The 19,201-nt window shown below is 47.4% G+C and overlaps 1 protein-coding gene and 1 long non-coding RNA gene across 3 annotated transcripts in view; both read right to left on the bottom strand.

Annotated features, from left to right (window-relative positions):
- Positions 1-19,201, bottom strand: part of LOC112195054 — an 81,366-nt gene that overhangs the window by 53,484 nt on the left and 8,681 nt on the right. The gene's annotated exons all lie outside the window — the stretch shown is intronic.
- LOC112195058 lies at positions 581-3,103 on the bottom strand. Of its 2 annotated transcripts, XR_005808500.1 has the most exons (4): positions 2,643-3,099; positions 2,421-2,528; positions 1,150-1,221; positions 581-681 (listed from the first exon to the last, which is right to left on the bottom strand). It is a non-coding gene; the product is annotated as an uncharacterized LOC112195058 (long non-coding RNA). The 2 variants fall into 2 exon arrangements; XR_002934337.2 differs by having other exon boundaries at positions 2,421-3,103.

Below are 19,201 nucleotides of genomic sequence, written 5' to 3'. Positions count from 1 at the left end.
GGCTGCTTAGAGGTGAAATACAGGGGAGAAGCTCAGCGGAGGAGACCAGCGGCACATGGTCGGCGGTGGGCTATAGCGGTGTGTGTTCAGCGGAGCATGGCCCGCTGTGGTAGTTGGTGCTACAGTTTGGCGGTGGCGAAGTGTGGCGACCCGGAGACCAGATTACCACAGCGCCGCCTCCCCAAGGAACCCTACACCCGCGACACTTGGAGTAAGTGTTTTGGGCCTAGAATTCCTCAAAGAGACAAGGCCTTTAGGTTGGAAAGCAAGAAATCTATAAGCCCGAAATTTTTGGGCTTGTATAGTGGGCTTGGCTCGTAATCGCAAGATTACGAACTAGGCGAATAAGAGGAAAGGAAGGTGGTGTTGAGTTGAGTTTTAGAACCTATGTCAATTTTTAGTTCTTAGCCCAAGTTTGCATTAAGTTCATTAAATGGTAATTTATGTGAGTCTTCTAGGTCTAGCCCACTAGGACCTAAACTCAAATGGAGGTTCTAACCCTAGGGTTCCACTTTGGTGGTAAGCAATCACACACATCATCAACCATACATAAGGTTACAAAAATTTAGTGAAATCAAGCAAGCCAAAAAGAAATAAACTTTAAATAGAATAAAACAAACTGTGTCCTCCAAGGATTATCCTCCGTACCCAAGCTTCGACAACAACAGCCTGCAAAACAAACTAAAGTAGGGGTTAGGCTCCTACATCCAGTCATTGCCCATGCCCGCCCCCATATCTAAGTTTAAAAACATGAGTTATCGTTTTGAATAAAAGAAGTAGATAAAAACCGGTTTGCGCTTCCACGTGATCGTCACCACGTAACTACAATCCCACGGCAATTGATCATCTTTCACACTTCTATCACAACCGTCCATCTAGCCAATCACTTTCTGGAATTCATTAATCACAAGGCTAGAGACAAAGGGGAGATAACAATAATCAAGGGCATGGTGCACACTGCCCACCACCGGTGGCTCAAGGAGGAACTGACCTCTCCTTACACCACCATCAATTGCCAACACATCAGTCCAATCCACGCAAACCATTTCAAGTTGTAAAAACAGATAATTTCTAAAACATGCAAGAGGCCTCATATAAAACATAGTATATGCAAGAAAAAGCATAGATAGAGTTAAAGGCATCCCCTACCTGGAACTCGAGCTTTCTCTTGCAGCACTTGGCCTCAATGCAACCTTGTAGCAACCACCACTTCACAAGATCCTACCAAGACATCAAGCCTAGACCAAATAAGTGACACTAATCACGATAAACTAGGCTAGCTATTCACTCACATAACTCTCCGAAGAAAACATTTCCTTTAACCTAATTACTAACTAATAACCAGACCATTTGGGTTCCAATAAGGGGTTTGTTGTTAGGAAGAGGGGGTAAGAACACTGTTTTAAAAGACAGGTTGCTGAAAACCGAAAACAGAGTTTTAAAGGAGCTGTCAAGGGTCACGGAATTGTTCAAAATACTTGAGGTAAACTCTTGAGAAATTTTGAAAGAAGGATGGCTTGACAACCAACTCAGTAAGATTGAAATGGTTATTGAATTTCAAGTGAAACCAAACAAAGAGTAAAGGTTTTAAAGGCTGAAGTAAAACAATGTGCAGATTCTTTCCAGAAATACAAGCTTCGGTCCCCCTATTTAAAAATTGCATAACTAATTCTAGAAAAATGCTTTTGGGGTGATTCAAATTCTGAAATGTTCATATATGTGTCTAATATATTTCTCTAGAAGAAACTGACCCCAAATTCTCAACGGTTTAGCTCCAGTTTTGAAATGAATGCCACTGGGTCAGATTTTACTGAAAACTGAAAATCTGCAGAAACTGGTTCTTTTGTGTAAAGCTCTTTTGGTACCCAAAATGGCTGGTTAAGTAAACTCTAAGACACCTATAGAAAGTATCTAAAGCTTCTAAAGACTCAAAGTCTCAGTCACCCTGCAATACTATAAGGGGAAGGTGTTGTAGCTCACTAACAAGATGTTTTGAAGACATGGTGTTTTGGACAACAAGAACACAAATAAACTCTATGATCAAGCATGATTTGAATGTTCAAAATAACCATGTTTTAGCACAAATCTAACACACTTAAGAGGCATGTCTAATGCTCCTAATGATCTATAGCTCAGGTTGCTTTCTAATAGTATAGGGGCAGGTGTTGTAGCTCGATGACAAAATGCATTGAAACATGATATTTGGACAGCTACAAACAACACATAACCTTTGAACCAAATACGATTCTAATACTCAAGGTGTAGCCATGACCTAGCAGAATCCCTAGACATTAGAATGGATGACAAATCAAAATTAAGGCAGCAAGATACCAACAATAGCAGTGACAAGTTCATACTCTTCAAGAATTCGTAATAACAACCAAAAATACATAGAGTTTTATGGAAAAGATAATACTCACCAAAGACTAATAAAGAAAAGGTGAGCTTCTCCTGAGGATTTAACAGGAAAGTGAGCTGAGGGAGCTGATTGGATCGAGTCCAGCCACAGGCCAAAAAGGTCGCTCAATCTCGAACATGCAAAGTGCAACAGAAACTTCTCAATATGTGGAATAGTTGTTTTGAACGTATGGAGCCTAAAAATTGAAGAAAGAAAGCGGAACTTGATGGTTCCAGAATCTTACCAAGTGTTTGTATCACTCTCAAGTAAGATGTGAGGGATTCGGGTAGAGCAAGAGAGGAAATTCAAGCAGAAATCCGGAACAGGCTCGTTTCAGAACAGCTTCCTCTTCGAGGGGTGTACAGGACTCAAATCGACTCCGATGGAGCTGAAATTTTGAGGCTAAATAGAGGAGACATAGACGAACAACTTTGGTGAAGAAAGTTTTTTGATCGGAGGTCTCTAACTAGGTGTTTTGGGGCTCGTAAACAGACTGATGTGTCCAGGGACGAGAGGAAAGGTGAGAAGAGAAGGGTGAATGACGATTTATGGCCTGGGTTCTCTCTTTTGAAGGTCTGAGAAGATGTTCTTGGAGGAGTTGCCCTTTGCATGATGGAAACGTGGAGGGGAAGAGCTGAACGAGGCTCCCTTTCTCTCTGCCCAACTCTGACGTGAACAAGGAAATAGGAAAAGCTGAGTTTTGCGTGTGAAGGAGAAGGCTCAGCTTTGGGCAGATAAATTTGGGGTAAAAATAAGGTGGTAAAAACCAAAATGATGGGGAAAATAAAAGTGAAATAAGTGAATACAAGAAAACTCAAATTAAAGTGTTGACAATGCCAAATAAGTATCGGGTTTCACAAAACTTATGTTTAGATAGAAAAATGGCAAGACAAGTTTTGTCGGAGTTTTGCTCGAGTTTGAAAAACATAAGGAGTAAGTAAATTGTGCTTTTAAAAGTCGGTGAGATGCTTGACGAGCAAGCTTCGAGTAAGGCGAGCAGAAATTTCGCCAATTATTAATAAAGGTAAAATAAGAAAATCGTAAACGCACGCACAAATATATTTCAAAATTAGGCAAAGATGTCATTATGAGCTACAACCATATTGGATCAAGGAAGAGGTTTGGGTCAAAGGTCAACTAACTTATTGGGCTGGGTTCATTAGCATACCCGTTTGTTGGGTGTCCAGAGTAAATTTTGGACTCTAACCTTATGCTATTCTTGGGCCCAAGGCCCAAACCCAAACTATTTCCAAAACTCTTTGACCAAACAAAGGTGACGAAAAATTTTCCCGTCAAAAAGTGACGTTCGGAAATTCACGGGGTCTACACGAAGCCATTCGCAAAGGCTGAAAGTGAGGACGCCTGGCGGAGTGTGGGGGAGCAGTGTAGACTCGGAGTTCGACAGAGCAAAGAAGCAGCTGTTGGGCACAACGTCAGTGAAGGAGATTGCAGATAATGATCTGACGAGACCGTCCGAGGTAGGTGAGCGGGGTGTTTCTTCTTAACTGATAGGGCCTTCTCTGTTTGCCTGCGTTGGCCGTGCTGGTGCTTGCTGTTGCCGCTAGCCCCACTGAGCGGAGGTTGGCCGCGAGCCACACCAGTGGGGGCACTAGATGGCAGGCCTAGCGGAGGGAGTTCAGCGGTGATGCTTCAGTGGCGACGCTCAACGGTGACTCTCAGCGGAGTCGTGAAGTGTTCAGCGGTGAATTGATGATGGTCAGCGGAGCTCGTTAACCGTGATTGTTGGCGGAGGTGCTAGGAAGGCTGCTGCTGGTTGGCGGAGTGGAGGTTGAGTCCGCAGGGTCTCTAGTTAGCTTGAGAGAGAGAGAGAGAGAAAGAGAGAGATACAAGCAAGTATAGTGGTTCGTCTCCGCCTTAGCGGGAGACTACGTCCACTTGAATATTGCACTATGTGTGTTTGGGCCTTGCGGCCCAAGGGGATTACAAAGTGTGTAATGGAGTGTGTTGAGTTGTGGGAGGAGGCATTCCTTTTATAGGTGAAGGAATGCTCTTCCTTTACATGGTTTCCGATGTGGGACTCAAATATCACTATTCTAGTATAGAAAAGCATGTTTGTGAAGGCAACTTGGCAAGGCCGGGAAGGTGGCTTCCCGGCGACGTATTTGCCACTTTTGGATACCGTAGCGTAGCTTGAACATAGGGCTACGGGATGCATGTCTCAGTTGGGCCTCACCATGGCTTATGGGTGTCCCAAAGAGGGTGTTACTTATGCTTGGTGATATAGCAAATCCTCCATGCATAGTGAGAGGTATCTACACCATGCTTATTTGTTGTTCATACAATTAGCAAGATTTACATATGTAAAATATCTTGTCTAGCCTCTTAGCCACCATATTTTGTCAATCCCTCCCCACGAGAAGAAGACCTAAACGGGTCTAAAGACTGTACGAGTCTATGGTCCACGACCAACCACCAAGCGGTAAGGCAACGCCTGGTAATGACGATGACCGCTACGCGACATTATAGTCAAGATTTTCTCCTCCGGGAAAGAGTAAAGAGACCGGTTAACACAGCCCATGGCAACCATTGATCTGGCAGTTAACCCCCAACGCTTGGGTATCAAAGATTAGGTTCGCTACCTAACACCCACTGCTCGTATGTAGCTCCCCTCATTAAACAATTTTCCGACCATACGGAGGTCTATAGCCAGGAGTGGGGGACTCCTTGGAGGGCCTAGCAGGGGCCCACCTGAAAGGGCATAAGCGCTCGCTCCTACCAATTCTGGATGGACAACGCACTTGCACTAATTATACTAGCAATACGGCACAAAGCTACGCTTTGGTATCAACCCCGCAAGAAAACCCTCCTTGACTGGGGACTTCGGGGACTTGTACATACCCAGCATAATTAACAATGGTCGTGCTCTTGCCTCAACGACACCGCCTAGCTTTTACGCTCTTTCCTCAGTGGCACCCCCGAGCTTTCATGCTCTAGCCTCAAGGCATCACCCACGAGCTCCCCGCTCACGCCTTCGTGGCACCTCCTAGTTCTAACGCTCACACCTTCTCGGAAACCCCGAGCTTCCACTCACGCCTTCGCGGTACCCCTAAGCTTTCGCTCACGCCTTCGCGGCACCCCCGAGCTTCCCGTTCAAGAGCTCTAACGCTCATTCCTTCCCTGCAACCTTGAGCTTCCACTCACGCCTTCACTGCACCCCCAAGCTTTCTGCTCACGAGCTCCCCGCTCACGCCTTCGTGGCACCCCCAAGCTTCCCCCTCATGAGCTCTAATGCTCACACCTTCGCGGCAACCCCAAGCTTCCGCTCACGCCTTCGCGACACCCCCGAGCTTTCCACTCACGAGCTCCCCGCTAACGCCTTCGCGGCACCCCCGAGCTTCCCGCTCACAAGCTCTGACGCTCACACCTTCCGGGTAACCCCAAGCTTCCGCTCATGCCTTTGCAGCAACCCCGAGCTTCCCGCTTATGAGCTTTTCGCTTATGCCTTCCCGGCAACCTCGAGCTTTCCCCTCACGCCTTCCTGGCAACCCTGAGCTTTCCCCTCACGCCTTCCCGGCACCCCCGAGCTTTCTACTCATGCCTCCCTGGCACCCCCGAGCTTTCTGCTCACTCCTTCCCGGCACCCCCGAGCTCTCAGCTCACGCCTTCCAGACACCCCTGAGCTCTTCGCTCACTCCTTCCCGGTAACCCCGAGCTTTAAGCTCACGCCCTCTCGGCCCCCCCAAGCTTTCACGCTTTTGTCTTCCAGTATTCCCAAGCTTTTCACTCACATGCCCTTGACATAATACACATTAACGGAACATTGAATTCTTCTACCATTTGTCGCTTGCAACAAATCGAATTCTTTTCACGTTCCATTAGTATGAGCGACAACCAAACAAACACAAGTGTTCGCGTATTCATCATTCACGAATTACAAACTCTTGCCTCTATGGCACTCATGCAACTTACACCGAGCGTAACCTCATCAACTCGACCACGTTCGTTCTCTTGCGAGCACCACAGGCATCATATGCAATCCGTATACTCATTCTTAGTATGCTCAAACAACCATATGCTTTCTCGAGCCTATACGTCATATACGATCATAATCGACGACATTCTCATGTATACATCAATATGTATCATGCACCTCGTACATTCGTATATGCCAAATTGCCAATGCATATCAATGCAACTCATATACGTTGCCCAACAGAACAAGCATTCTACATATGCACGCTTTTGTCTTTGCTATGCAGGTTAACTAGTCCCTTCTTGCTTACGAAGTTCGGGGACTTGTAGGAGCTCCGTGCCGCTCAGTTGCTTATGCTTGAGGACTTCATGTGTATAACTCCTCAACCAAGAAGCTCGTCTTACTTGCGGACTTTGGGGACTTGTACATACCTCCAACAATATGGAGGATTTGGTACATCACCAAGCATAAGTAACACCCTCTTGGGGGGGCCCACAAGCCATGGTGGGGCCCAACCGAGACATGCATCCCGTAGCCCAATGTCCAAGCTACGCCACGGTAGTCGGAAACGGCCAATACCTCGCAGAAAAGCCACCTTCCCGGCCTTGCCAACATATCTTCACAAACATGCTTTCTAGACTAGAATAGTGGCTTTAGCATCCCACATTGGAAAACAAGTGTAAGAGGGGAGGCTTCCTTACTTATAAAAGGGACCTCACCCACTTAGATCACCATCCCATTACAACTCATGTAATCCCCTTGGGCTGCAAGACCCAAAACACATAGTTAAACAGTCAAGTGGACGTAGTCTCCCGCTAAGGCGGGAGACGAACCACTATACTTCTTGTGTCTCGCTCTGTCTCTCTTTCTTTTACATTAATTAGACCCCCTTGGTCACAAACATTAACACATAATGACTTTTTTAAAACCATATATCACTTAAAAGGAATTGAGTTGGTGGAGGAAAAACATTGATAGCCAAGAGAGGTGTTGGTGATGGTTTTGGTGGAGGAGAAGAAGAGGATGGAGACGAGTGGTGGCCCGTCGATTTCAGAGAAGATGAATAGTAAAATGACAAAAATATCCTTCAAATGTTAACTCCGTTAATGATTTTACTGTTGCTAGGTACGAAAATTGGGTCGAGCTCAAACACTCAAATACCATTTTGATATTTTTTGAAGTATAAGTATGAAAATTAATAGTCTGGAAAAGTCCAGACTCTGTTTGGAAGATTTTCCCTAAAATATATTGTTTAATTCCAGAAATCACCTCGGAAAATGACTCGTCTAAAATCATTATAAATCATAAATCCAAATCCGAGTATCGCAAACTCATATCCAAAAATCATGATGGAAAACTAATCAATGCCAAAATTATAGTCCAAAACCAAATAATGTGCTCGATATATAAAACGATAAATGAATAAATCACCCATTTAGAAAATATTCACATGAATCATTTAAAATCAAAGGTACACTCACAGAATACGGCTAACGTGGCACCCAAGCGTATGGATCCTCGTCGAGCGATGGGTCGGTACCTCGTCCTACACAAAATTATATTCCATAAACAACAATTCGACACTTAAATACAATTATAAAACGAAACCCGAAAACCCCTCGTAACCCGACATCTCCATTTCTTCTTGGATCCAACCCAAACTTCACCACTAATATCAATCCATCAACGAAAGTATTCCATAGCAGAAACAAGGGGAATTCGAAGGTCAGATTCCCATAATCGATATCTGAAACTCCAAACTTTAGAAATTCACAATCGATATCAAACTTCTCCAATTTCCACCAAAATCACATTTACAAGTTCCACAACATATATATGATTTAACTAGCTAAAAACAGGAAGCTAAAATAGGCCCTACGTGCCTCCATGCACCACCCGGCCAACTCCTATTCGGGCTACCAAACTTTGGCAACATCATCATCTCAACATGTCCAATAACAACAAGGTCTGAAAATACCTTGGTTTGCCGGAAATCAGCTCGATCAGAAAAGGGCTGATCTGCACAGTTTTTCAATTCTTCGATTCTCCTTGCACACCTCAAATTGGATCATGAAACTTAGAGGGAGTCATCAGCGAAGGATGAGTTTTCGATTAGGACCGGTTTCCTCGCCGGAGGTGGCCGGAATCGAAAGAAATCACCGAAAAACCCCGATATGCTATAGTCACCTTCTTGGCATCAATTCTCATTTTTCCGGCCAAATCGCCGTGACCACCACTATAGCCTTGTGGAGGAGGAGGAAGCGGTTTGATCAAGACTGGCGAGAGAGAGCGCTGAAAAAACTGAAAAACTCAAAGAGAGAGGGAGAGAGAGAGCGCGTGGGAGGAGGGAGAGAGAGAGTTACCGTGGACCCGTGGTGGGTTTCCGGAATTGGAAACCTACCACAGTAAATTTCCTTATTTATACTGTTAATGTATAAGATTTAGCGGTGGCTAAACCTTTGGTTAACGCTGGTCCGATGGACGGACCGCTACTTATGGTGTGATCGATACTTCCGCTACCTGTCAAGTAAAATACATAGGGCGTCAAAGGGAGACAGCGCTGGGCGGTCTTTTCTTCTCCGATGCCTAAGTTAGTCAATGTATTTATGTTGACAGAATAACAGTAGGTAAGTAGTAAATGCGTGATTAATGAGGAGAGAGGAGAGAACCTTTTTATAGGTGGGGAAGAGGCTGATCTCTTCCATGTTTTCATTGTGGGACTAATATGCTTCAGTTCCCAGCTTCTGGAGCTTCTGATGCCATCTTGAAGCAACGCGTCGGCGATGATCTGGGGGTGAGCCGAGGCTCAGGCGGTAGCCTGCTTGGCTGTGTTTCTGTAGGTCATTCCTCTAGCGGGAGTTGGTACCGCTGGCGGTAGCATGAGCGTGGCTCATTAAAGCTAATTATGTTTGGAAAATGCTCATGTAAGTACAAGTCCCCCAAGTCCCCAGTCAAGGAGGGCAATCTTGGTTGGGGAGTTGCCAAGCGGTTTGAAGCGTTACTTCAGCTAGACTTGCAAAAGCATAATTAGCATCAGTGCGTTGTCAACCATGGACTTACTGAGCAAACGCTTTATACCCTTTCGGGTGGGCCCCTGCTAGGCCCCCAGGGAGTCCCCCACTCCCTGGCTAAGATAGACCTCCGTTTGGTCTATGTATTATCCTCCGTTTGGTCTGTGTATTATTTTTTTAGGGGAGCTGCATTGAACAGAGAGTGTTGGGTAGTGAGCCCAATCTTTGGTACCTGAGTGATGGGGGTCAACGTGCTTGATCAGGGCCATCGTAAACTGTTGACGTTTCCCCGTGTCCCGGAGGGACGTAGTCTGACTATAGCACTGCGTGGCAGTCGTTAGAATGAGGCGTTGCCTCGGGAATTGCTGTTGGCGGAAGTCCCTCCGTTGATAGTAAGTGGCAAGCAGTGTCACGGGGATCTGCTTGGTGGTAGCCCAGTGAGCAGCGTTGCGCTCATCGGAGATTATCCCGCTTGCAAGACAGAAAGGGAGAAATCCCGCTAGCGGAATTGCGTCTAGTAGAGACTGCCTCGCTTGCAAGATGAAAAGGCAGAAGTTTCGCTAGCGGAGTTGCGTTTAGCGGAGACTGCACTTGCAAGATGAAAAGAGAAAAGTCCCGCTAGTGGAGACTGCCTCACTTGCAAGATGAAAAGGGAGAAGTTCTGCTAGGGGAGTTGTGCTTAGCGAAGACTGCTTCACTAGCAAGATGAAAAGGGAGAAGTCCCGCTAGCGGAGTTGCTTCTAGTGCGGACTGCCTCGCTTGTAAAATGAAAAGAGAGAAGTTCCGCTAGCGGAGTTGCCCTTAGCGGAGACTCTCGACGATTGGTGATCTTCCTCTAACAGTTACTTCGTCTGACATTGTCCGACATGTGGCCAACATGTATTGGGTTAACGTGTTGAATAACGTGCCCGTAGCACGCCCGCATCCTTGCCATTAATGAGAGTAATTATTGATTTTGTAACTGAGGTGACGCCTCAGTTAATCCGGAGAGTAAGTGCGGTCGTGGGGCATGTGTACGGCTATTTTGTGATGTCGTTTATCAGCGAACGGCCTAGATTTGTTTGATGTTGACATAAAAGAGAGGGAAACCTATGTGGTTCAACACTTTGCACTTTGAACTAATATCGTTGTCTGCAAGCTTAGCTTTAAGATCCGAGAAGAAGGTTCTGCAATTTGTGAGGTTACTGATCTTTGGAGGATGGAGACTTCTTGAAGCGGAGACGAGCATCATCAAGCGCACCAGCTTCCCCATCTTTCAGGTTGGTAGTTTGAATCTTGTCCCAGATTTATTGGGTTTTTTTTTTTTTTTTGTTCTTGGCAATTTCTGGTTTTGGTATTTGGAGTGATTTCTGCCCTTCCCTGGTGTGTTCTGAGGGTGTAGAATGATGTTTAGGGATGGGTTTAGGTTTGTGACAGAGGGTTGAGATTTCTGGCTTTGCTAGATGGTCGAATCTGGGCTTTGGATGCATATGCACCTCTGTTCTTGTTTTGGTTATTTATGGGTTTTCTGGGTAACTGTTCTTGATGTTCTTGGATGAACAACTGACATAGGGATAACTTAGATCTTGTTGGAACTGACTGGTTTGGGTTTTAGGGTTTGTGATGGCTAGTGTTGTAGAGATCTCGAGCTGTGAGGATTTCGGGTCTAACATGTCACTTAGCGTGGCGGATAGGATATTTATTGACTCGTTGCATCCGTCTGCCCATGCAGGAACCTCACTGTCTGAACCGCTAGATATCGAGCTACTACAGACCATACCCAGGGAAGTGGCAATGGGTCGTGCCAGGCGCCCCGAGAGTTCTAGGGCAAGGGAGGAGACCGCCGCCCGCCATCGTCGTGAGGAGAGGCTAGCCAGCAACAAAGCCGCTAGCGGTTCCGCTGAGGGGGGAGAGGTTGGCGGTGAAGAGATAGAGTCCACCTGGGTTCTACGTGATGGTACCGCAGTTGATGAGGCGGGAGGGCCGATGACTGTGGTAGCTGTTAACCGTCTGAAGCGGGTGTTCCGCCTTCCTAGCGTGGTGAAGTTGCGCCCGCCAACCACTGATGAGAAGGCTTCCATTCTACCGGCAGGGTGTGCTGCCGTTCATGAGGCCATCTTCAGCTAAGGTGTCACCTTTCCGCTACTCCCCAACCTCCAGATCCTGGTGTGCTAGTTTGACCTCGCCTTTGGGCAGATTTGCCCTAACATGTGGCGGTTGCTGATGGCCCTGAACTCACTTTGGCATCTATCTGGGTGCGAAGGGCCAACCGTAGCGGAGGTACTTCACTTCTATGATGGTTTATGTGTGGCGCTGAGGATGCAACGGTCAGGTGAACCTCACTCGTTGACAGGGGGCACCCAAGTTGATAGAGAACTTGAAAGATTCGATGTCTCCTTGGCGGGTAATCTTCTGCATTGCGAGGTCGGGGTGGGAGTATGATGCGGGAGCAAATGATGGGGCTTCGACGTTTAGGATTAAGTTGGAGTTCCAACCAGTCTTAGGTTGTTGCTAGCCTTCGCTGACCAAAGTTGGCTGAAAATGTATGTGCGATATGCCTGTGTTTTATATCTTTCTTCTAATCACTGCTTCAGTTTCTGTGTAGCTGGTCTGCATTTTAACTTAACGAGCTCGGAAGAGTGTCACGTGGCAAGAATCAAAGGTTGTTGGTAGAATCGTAACCTGCTAGACCTTCGCCTACTTACCGGGTAGGAGTTGTTGGTCGACCTGCGGTTAACGCGCGCCGTTGTTAAGTATCTCCCACCACCTTGTTTTTGTTAACTTGTCCTATGTGCTGACTAGAGTGGTGCTTGCTTAGATACACCGCCGGGCAACAAAGCTAGTCGCGAGGCGTTTGAGAAGGCCATGGATTGTGCGGAGATTAACAACTTCCTGGAAAGCATGTATTCTGTTGGACTGGCAGCCCAGCAAACTATCGTTGATCAGCAGACCCTGGCGGTGAGTGGGCAGAGATTCCGGTGGTTATGCCGATGCCGCACCACTCTCATCTTGGCGCCAACGGTTCGCCCGTGGTTCATGCTGAAACTGGCGCAGATCACGGGGCTGCCAGCGGGAGCAAGGTACAGGCCGCCCTCGAGAAGGTGAGGGAGAGAGTGCCCGCCAACCTTCGTGGGCCCCAGAAGGACATAGTGGTGTTGGGGAGGGAACCTGTTACCGTTGCGGTGTTGGAGCGGCAGGTGACCTCGAGGCCTGTTGCAGCTGGTGCCACACGGGCCATTCTTCAAAGGAAGCAGCGGCATAATGACTCTGATGAGGACAATGAGGCAGCTGATACAGAGACCATTGGGGCCAGCTAACAGAAGAAGGCCAAGCAAGCTCCGCAGCCGGTGACTGTGGTTGTCGTTAGGGAAGTGCCGCAGGGCGGTCTAGACTCCTTCGCTGCCTATGCAGAGTTTCTGACTGACTCTAAGCGGGAATTTATGTTCCACCTCTGCGAAAGGCTCGGGTTCGGCGGGCTGGATGGGACAGTTCGTCCGACGGCCATTCAGCAATCGCCAATAAGCTCGGTGTTTGGACATCTGTCCATCCGGCTGCACGAGCTATTCATGGTGGCGTCGACCCAGCCTCGGGTTGAGCTGCAGCTGAGGGAGGAGATCAAAGGTCTCTAGAGGGAGTTAGTGGAGGCGAAAGACAAGCTGGCTGATGTCGAGCGGCGCTTAACCAAGGCAGAATGCGACGCTATGGATGCCCGCGGCAAGTTAACTGTCGCCATTGAGCGGGACCTCGAGCGGAACGACCACATATCCCAGCTAGAGCAAAATATATCTTTGCTGAAGGATCAACTGGCGGCAAAGAGTAAGAAAGTTGAGATCCTTCAACGGGATTCTGCCACCAAATCTGCTGATGTAAAGAGGCTGGAGGGCGAGGTTGCCCTGTTGGAAGCTGAGAGGAGTCGCACGGAGGCCACCGCCATGGAGACGTTCAAGCAGTTTGCGGAGTATAAGCAAGCAATGATGGAGGCGACGAAGGCAGGTGCCACCGCTAACCTGGAGTTGCTGAACCAGAAAGGCGCCATTGACTGGGTCAAAGTGTCCTAGTCTGCAGGGCTGTTAGGTCAGCAGGAACCTCCTGCGAGCGGTGTGGTCCCCACTCAACCTGAAGGTGTCCGCTCGGGCGGTGGCGGGATGGGTGACAGTACGGCGGATGACTGTCAGCGGACTCCGCCTCCAACTCAATCAGAAGTCTCCTGTGCTGACTTTATGGCCGCTCACACCCGCTCGGATGGCACCATGGTGACGCTAAGCCCTACCGCTCGTGGGTCAGATCAAACGAGCCGCTTGGCCGATCAACAACCGCCGGTGGATGGTGCAGAAGTTGCTGCTGAGCCCAACAGTCCCTGAAGATTATTCGAGCTATGGACTTGCACTTGTTGTTTTTTTTAGTAGTAGTGCCGCTGAGGCTTCTTTTGTAATTTTGACAATATTTTTGGGCGGGGAGTCCTGACCCTAAATATATGAAGTATTTTCCATTTGCTTCTGAAATTTTCTCCAAGTTTGGAATTGTGTAATGGTTGCATTGTTTTAATGTTGCTATACCGCTGGAGTTTTGACTTGTACTTTTGCTAATCAACGAAACATTAAGGGAATTAAAATTATTCCAAGTGCACGATGTAGCGGACGTGGTCCGCCGATTGTAGGCGTTGCCAGTTAATTCTTGTGCTTGGACTTGGTGACAATGGTTTGAATAATTCCTCATTTCATTGATAGCTGACATATCAGCGTTTACAAAAGTGGGGTTGTACCTGTTGGGTAGCTTCCCTTAGCTAAATATTAAACAAAAATTTAGCTAAGTCAAGATGCTCCTGGGTAGAGGCATGACTATTTATAGTAATACCGAAGGTGTTCGGTATTCCAAGGGTGGGTAGTTGTGACGCCATCCTTGTCCATTAAGTAGAAGGTGTCGGGGCTAACGACTTCCACGATTTTGTATGGGCCTTCCCAAGTTGGGCGGAGTGTCGTTGGCGGTGGAATGACTTCCTTCATTACCCAGTCCCCCAGTTGGCGATTCCGGGCTTTGACTCTGGCGTTCTAGAAACGTGATACCCGTTGCTTGTTTTGTAAGTTGTGCAAATGGGCCTTGTGTCGTTTCTCCTTGAGGAGGTCTTTGTCGAGGCTGATGCCTTCTCCGTTGGTCTCATGGCAGTAGCCCTCGACCCTAGCTGTAGGTTGGGTGACTTCAATAGGTAGGACGACTTCAGTTTCGAACATCATGCAGAATGGTGTTTCACCAGTGGTGGAAGTTGGGGTAGTCCTGATGGCCCACAAAACTTCTGGGAGTTTCTCCGCCCATAAACCCTTGGCGTCGTCGAGTTTTTTCTTTAGCAGCTTCTTGATTATCTTGTTTGCTGCTTCGACTTGGCCGTTGGTTTGGGGGTGAGTGACAGATGCAATACTCATCTTGGTGCCCAAGTTAGCGGTGAAAGAGATGAGTTCCTTGTTGTTGAACTGCGTGCCGTTGTCTGTGATGATTATGTGGGGGAGGCCGTAGCTACAATAGATGTTCTTCCAGAGGAGTGAGTTACCTTGATGGTGGTTATTGCCTTCAACGGTTCACCTCTATCCACTTACTGTTGTGGTTGATGGCGACAATGATGTACTTGAACTGGCCCTTGGCGTTTGGGAATTTGCCAAGCAAGTCTAGGCCCCACATGGAGTGAATCCATGGGCCCATGATGATTGATAGGGGTTCCGCCGGGGCATGGGGAAGGTTAGCGTATTGTTGATACTTGTGGCAAGATTTGGAAACCCTTCTGGCGTCGTCGCCGAGCATGGGCCAGAAGTAGCCTTGTCGCATTGTGCAATTGGCCAGAGATCTGGCACCTAAGTGGTTTCCACATTCCTCAGCGTGTATCATGGCAAGAACGACTTTTCCCTCCTCTGGGGTCAGACATCGGAGGTTTGGATGGGTGAATCCCTGGCGGTAGAGTTTGCCATTCTGGATGTTATAGCTGGTTGCTCTTCGCTTGAGTTGCCTTGCGTAGACCTTGTCTGTTGGCAGCATTCCGTTGAGCTTGTATTCAACGATTTCATCCATCCAGCTGGGATTGACCTCTATGCTGAAAATCTCCGCTAGGGTTTTGGTGATGCTTGGCATGTCAAGGCATTCCACCCTTGTGTCTGCTGGACTTTGGTGTGGTTGTGTAGTTGCTAGTCTTGCTAGTGAGTCAGCCTTGGTGTTCTTTTGCCTGAGGATCTGTGTGATGGTGTGAAATTTGAATTTTTTGAGAAACGTCTTGATGTAACCCAAATATGCCACCAATTATTGGTCCTTGGCTTGGAAACTGTCGTTGACCTGGTTAACGACTAGCTGAGAGTCGCTGAATATGTTGACGCTGTCAGCCCCTGAGTCGATGGCGAGGAGTAAGCCGGCAATGAGCGCTTCGTACTCCGCCATGTTGTTGGAGGCTTTGAAATTGAAGTTTAACGCGTATTCCACGTTTAGTCCGCCTGGTCCCGTTAAGATGACTCTGGCGCCGCAGGCCTTGGCGCAAGCGGAGCCGTCCACATGGAGGTTCCAATCTGACTGCTGTTGGGGGGCTGGTTCCTCAACGATTATCATTTCTGTGTTGGCCTCTTGTGCCCCTAGGTTGGGTTCATCCTAACGCTCGGTGAGCTCAGTGATGAAATCTGCCACTGCCTGGCCTTTCATGGCGGTCCTTGGCTTGTAGTCAGTGTCGAACTCGCTAAGCTCGATGACCCACTTGCTGAGGCGGCCAGACTGTTCAGGGTTTTGCATTACCTGCGCCCCGTTCATGCCCCTGCCGGCGTAGAATACTGGGAGTTCTTCCTAGCCCTCTAGCCGAACAATGGAGCAGCTTACCACTGATGGGGATACCGCCAAGCAGATGTACAGTATCTCCCCTTGCACAGGAATAGAAAGAAGTGGGACTGTTGCCAAGTATTCCTTCAGGCTCTAGAACGCTGCCTCACAGTCTGGTGTCCAGTCAATTTCTTTCTTATGAGTCCTCTTCAGAACTTTGAAAAATGGGAGGCACCTGTCAGTGAGTCTCGAGATGAACCGAGAGAGGGCGGTTAGTTTGCCTTGAAGGCTCTGAATGTGCACCTTCCACTCCGGAGCCTTCATGTTGAGAATGGCCTGCACCTTGTTAGGATTGGCCTCCCAGTTCACTGACGATGTACCCCGGAAATTTGCTAGCGGTGAGGCCAAAGAAACATTTTTCTAGGTTGAGACGCATACCATAAGCCATGAGAATGGCGAATATGATTCTGAGGTTTGCCACATGCCCGCTGACCTTGATGCTTTTGAATAACATGTCGTCCACGTACACCTCTATTATTTTGCCGAAATGCTCAGCGAACATGGCATTCATCAACCACTGATAAGTTACACCGGCGTTCTTTAAACCGAACGGCATGACATTGTAACAGTATAGGCCCATGTCGGTGGTGAAGGTGGTGTATTCCTGGTCCGCCGGGGTGCATATTGATCTGATTATAGCCAGAGAAGGCGTCCATCATGCTGAGCAGCTTGTGTCCAGCGGTTGCATCGACTAGTTGATCGATGCAAGGTAGCGGGAAGCTATCCTTGGGACATGCCTTATTAAGACCCTTGAAGTCGACACACATCCGCCACTTTCCGTTAGGTTTCCTAACCATGACCAGGTTGGAATCCACTGGGGATAAATGACTTGGCGGATGAATCCAATGCCCTGAAGCTTGGCAACCTCCCTCCCCTATTGCACGATACTTTTCTTCATCAAAGGCCCTTCGCCGCTGCTTGACAGGATATAAGGATGGTTTAATACTCAACCTGTGTGTGATGATCTCAGGGGAGTTGCCTGGCATATCAGCATAGGACCAAGCAAAGACGGCAGCGTTGTCACATAGAAACTGAGTGAGCTCTACCGCTATCTTTAGGGCTAGCTGAGTGCCTGTGCGGATTGTCAGCTCAGGGTGCTCGTCGGAGATGCTGATAACCTTCAAGGATGTCTCTGGGTTGACAGGCTCCTTTTTCACATATTTCTCCTCGTCATCCCTAGGATCCTCAAAAATGTTGGCCGCTGGTACATGGCTTCCTACCTTTAGGATCTCATGGCGGCGCGCCGACCATGCCACCATTGTTGAGTAACATTCTCGTGCCAACTATTGACTTCCTTTCACACACCCTATCCAGTTAGGTGTAGGGAACTTCATGAGAAGCATGTATCCGGCTACGATGCACTTGAGTTTGTTGAGTGCCGGTCTACCAATGATGACATTATATGAACTGAAGTAATCAACATCGATGAACTCCGTATGTATTTCCACCGTACATGGACTAGCACCGATGACCAGACGCATGTAGTCAGAACCGAGTGGTTGAGTGACGTCACCGGAGAAGCTGAGCAATGGCTCATGGTCCTGGAGTAATTTTCTATTCCGCTGGAGTTGGTTATAGCAACCATTGAATATGACATTGACAGTGGATCCGCTGTCGACAAGGACCATTCCTACTGACCATTTATCGAGCATCGCGTCGATCAAGAATGGATAGTCATGGGGTAAATGTACTCCGCGCTCCTCCTCCTCCTAGAAGGTGATGGGTTCCCAACCAGACTTTGGGAGTTTAGCGGATCTCTCATAGCGAATATTGCAAACTTCTTTGGGGTGGTTAGCGCGTGCATAACTCTTTCTTGCCCTATGAGACATGTTGGTGATTGGAGCACCGCCGTCGATGGTGTTGATGAGGCGCATTGGTTTGATGTTGGCCACCACAGGTGGCGGTTGGCGCACATTGAATTGTTCCATCTTGCCATCACGGTACAAAGTCTCAATAGCCGTTTTGAGAGCATTGCAGTTGTTGGTGTTGTGACTGCTGTGCTCGTGTTATTTATACCACTTATCGGTGTTTCTTGGTTTTGCCACCCTTAGGTACTTTCTTGGGGGTGGCGGTGGGATCTGGTCTTTACACTGGTCATATATCTCTTCATACGAGGCTGTGAGGACTGTAAACACTGCGTATTGCTGGGAGGACTCCGTCTGTTTGTTACGGTTATCCCCATGGGATGAGGGGTTCCCCCATGGGATGAGCGGTTCCCCTTGTTGTAAGGTTGGTCCTTCTACCGCTTGCTCTAGTAGTTGCCCTGTTGCCATTCTCTCTTCTTATCAGTTGGCAGCGTAGCAGAGGTTTTGTTAGCGGTCTCCTGATGGCTGGAGGAGGGCTGAGTGGACTTTGTTTGTGTTGGCGGTGATGGTGGGGTTTCTCCATATGTGATAAATTATGCCTGTGCATGGATGACTGCCTCGCCCATGACGTGGTCATACACGGCATTTGGATGATTGTAATTGAGGTGATATTTTAATTATACATAAATAGTTTAATATAATGAAAATATGACTATTTGGTTTTTCTTCTAGTGCATAGATGTATGTTTTGGTCATTTAACCTACCTACAAAATCTAATTTGAAATATAAAATAATAGGGATGTGTATTAAGTGATTAGGAGTGTGTATTTAAAATTTCTCTTTTGTATATTTTACGTTAACTACACTTGTATATATATTCACTTGTATTTTTGTAAATCAATTCATAGTTATACTTGTTTATATAACTAACTTTATTTAATAACTAACTTTATTTAATGGAGGTACCGTCTAGCTGAAAGACGTTATATTCAAGCGCTGCTTGGGAAGCAACCCAATTCGGAAGTAGCCGTGAAGGAGTAGACAACGCAGATTTTCTTTTTCTTTCCCTATGTCTTCTATTTTTTATTTTATTTTGATCCTTTATTTTTATTTTAGGATTTGTGTTGGAGGTCGGACGCCTGTGGTGGGGTGGAGCGTATGGAGGTGAAGCAACGGTGTTGGTGCAGTGGCTTAATTGGACTGAGAGGGAAGGATCCGAATACCTTGAGGGTT

This window comes from Rosa chinensis, chromosome 3, assembly GCF_002994745.2.
Source record: "Rosa chinensis cultivar Old Blush chromosome 3, RchiOBHm-V2, whole genome shotgun sequence".
NCBI classification, from domain to species: domain Eukaryota; kingdom Viridiplantae; phylum Streptophyta; class Magnoliopsida; order Rosales; family Rosaceae; genus Rosa; species Rosa chinensis.
The sequence above is the reverse complement of the archived record's forward strand: the minus strand, read 5'-3'. Positions and strand labels throughout refer to the sequence as shown.